This window comes from Acyrthosiphon pisum, chromosome A3 (assembly GCF_005508785.2).
Source record: "Acyrthosiphon pisum isolate AL4f chromosome A3, pea_aphid_22Mar2018_4r6ur, whole genome shotgun sequence".
NCBI classification, from domain to species: domain Eukaryota; kingdom Metazoa; phylum Arthropoda; class Insecta; order Hemiptera; family Aphididae; genus Acyrthosiphon; species Acyrthosiphon pisum.
The window spans coordinates 24617589-24620882 of NC_042496.1; positions in this window are offsets into that span (position 1 = coordinate 24617589).

A 3294-nucleotide genomic window follows, 5' to 3' on the forward strand; every position below is an offset into this window, starting at 1 on the left:
GGCGGTTGTTTGAGCGCCCAGACTCAGCTGCGCGCTTAGCGCCACAGGCAGCGGAACCAGGTCTGTGAGGACCCTGTTTCAGTCCAGCGCGGTCGCATGCAACGCATTTGTCAGAGGGGCACTCCTTCTCCTTGTGGGACTTGTCCCCACATTTGCGGCAGGAGTCGCTCATATCAGGGCCGGAGCATCTGCCATGAGAGTGCCCGAAGCCATGGCACTTGAAGCACCTGGTGGCTTCTGGGTGGCGGATCCTAAAGCGACAGTTAGTCCAACCAACCCTGACGCGACTGACCTCTGTGGGTTTCGCCGATCTAGGTACTCTGACCTCGGCAACTTGTTGACCATTGGTGAGCTTCCACATGGAGGTAACAGAGATATCACCGCAAGCGGCAGCTACTTTAGCGTCACCTTTGCTCGCTTCAAGGATAGCCTTTTTAACCGCGGCCAGAACTGCATCGACAGTTGAGGATATAATAACTAAACTATAAAAATATGAATCACTGAACAGTAAGATTAATCAAGAATAATATTATAATAAAAATATATTATATTATTACATTACATTAAAATAACCACAATCCATATATATATAATGACAGGATATGGGGGCTTACTCTTCACAAAGTAGATATATGTGCATATATTCAAAAACCAGAAAATAGGATGGGAGTGCAACAGATAATAGACGCTTCGTAGAATCATCATTATGATTAGGTTCACACGCAGTGCACAGGACATCGATAAACACAACGACGCATTATGGATAAGTCAATGGACCAGGGGGTAGGTAGGAGAGCCTGGGTCCTTATAAAAGCAGACCGGAGACGGCCTGTATTCAGACGTGTTTTCTCCACTGCACTTCGAGCACCTTCACGACACTTTGTGTAATAATTTAATTATTTGGACTTAGTAAATTTTACTGAAGAACATTTTAATAAACCACATAGAATATTTCACCTGTCTACATATTTATTTATCAAACTACCTTTCATCATCTTCAACGACAACAAAAGGGTCTTGCTTCCTGAAAAATCATAATATACTCGTAGTTAACTGGCTATCAGAATAAATACTCTGACCGCCCATAAGTACGAGCATATTACAATACTAAATAAATAAAAAAATAAAAATAAAAATAATGTGGGTTTCAAGTTGTCCTGGTCGTTCACGCGGTAATACTGCGTTCTGATTGGTTGGTCCTGAAAAGGACCGTTTTATGTCGTGCGCTGGCATACTGTTACAAAATGTTTTTATAACTTTTTTCTAAGAACTAATAATCGTTCGTAATATGAATTAGGTACCAATATTAACATTTTCAAAAAAATAATCTACTTAATAATTCAAAAATAATGAATGATCTCATTTGAAGTACAGAAATTATTATTAAGTATATGTTAATTTCTTCTACTACTAGTAATACTGTTGGTTGGATTAATTATTTACGAAGACATTGTGTTCAAAAATGTTATTGTGTGTATAAATTATGATATATTTTAAAAGTTTCAAGTATCCACAAATATTATTTTTAAATTTAAAAAGAGGTGGACAAGTGTGTACCACTCTGCTGTAGAGTAGTTGTAATGGATGTGTTATATTTGAATACAATGATAAACCATTGTATACGAAAAACAATTCTGAGTACTTAGCGTAGTCCTTATAATATTATTTTTTTTATTCGTCGTTATGATGATAAACAAAGCGTTAGAAATTAAAATCCCATTTTTAGCGGTTTTTCGTAACTTGTTGGTAGTTTTTCTCGATGCTTTCTAAAACTACTTGGAATTTTAAATTTTGACCTCCCAAAAGTACCTACTACCTATGTTCACTTTTTTATCAGCAAAGATGCTGATCTCAAAAATCAAACCACGCTTACTATACTAAATGTTGCTGACAGATAGAAAAAAAACACACATTTGTAAACCAATATATTCTTACGTTCCACTCAAAATCTAATGTTATTCGTGGGTACTTGAATGTTTTAAGTACCTATATTATTATATTTTATACAAACATGAAACAATGATATTTTTAAATGCAACATTTTTTGGAAAAAAATTAGGTGTGTAAACAATTACTATTTGTCGGATGTCGCAACACCCGTTTACACCAAATAGACTTATGGTGCCTAAAACAGAAACAAAACAGAAACCTTTTGATATTTACCGCTTTTGAGCGAACACAGAAACGTTTCTAATTATTTCCGATTTGACGCAGAATTGTCGCGAGACAAAAAGTTGCTGTTTCGTCGGCTTGACGTAAACCCAGCATTTAATACACTAAGTATTTTATGAGATAAGTTTTAATTTTTATAAATTCTTATATTTTTAACACAATAAATAATATATATTATATAAAAATGATGCTTAAATGTTTTTGAAGGAGTTGTTATGGACGTTTTATATACAATTAGAGTACACGATTTTCGATACTTCATTTTCAAAATCGATAAAATTGTTTTGCGTTTTCACTTTTTTCCTTGTGAATAATTGATATGAAAAATCGAGTCTTATACGTCACCCGATATAACTCTCCTCTACAACTTTTAATAAAGGTATTTTGCTCTAAAACCATTCAGTAAGCCGTATTATTGGAACAATATTTGCATGTTTTTGTTCGGTATTTTCACCCGTGTGGCGTCCTCTTAAAAATAATAATATATTATACCAATTTAAATGCAATTATATTTGGTAACAAATTCGATAAATTATCAACTTTTTTTTTTCAAATTTGTAAACAATTTTAAGGCGATGCTAACTTTGACTTTGAGGGTGCTAAGGACCCAGAGCACCTCCCCAAGTTGCGCCAATGCCCAACGAATAAAATTAATAATTAATAAAAATGAATGACTCTAAACAGCTGAAATAACTAATAAGTTGTATTCCGATGGTCGGGAAAAAAGTCGATTGAAGGGGGATATATGTGGAACAGATGTGTATAAAAAAATTGACAAAATGTTATATAGGCGTTGCTGTGTTTCAGATTCGATTTCTGCATTTACTCTAGGACGTGTTGTCGGTAAGAAGGCGTAAAATCGAGAGCTACGCAAGTTCCGGCGGCCGTTACTCGTCGGTGCGACTTGTCTCCCCGTCCCGCCCTGTGCCTATTGACAAGGAAGGAGAGTCGACTGTGTCATGCCGTCGTAGCCGTCGTAGTCTGTGGTGGCGGTTGGTAACAGGGGCGTTCCTAGAGTTTTTTTTTAAGGGGGGTTTGGAATGAATATTGCCGATTTTTAATGATAATTCTGCTGACTGTATACTTAATATTATAATAATTACATTTTCATATAGTAATAAT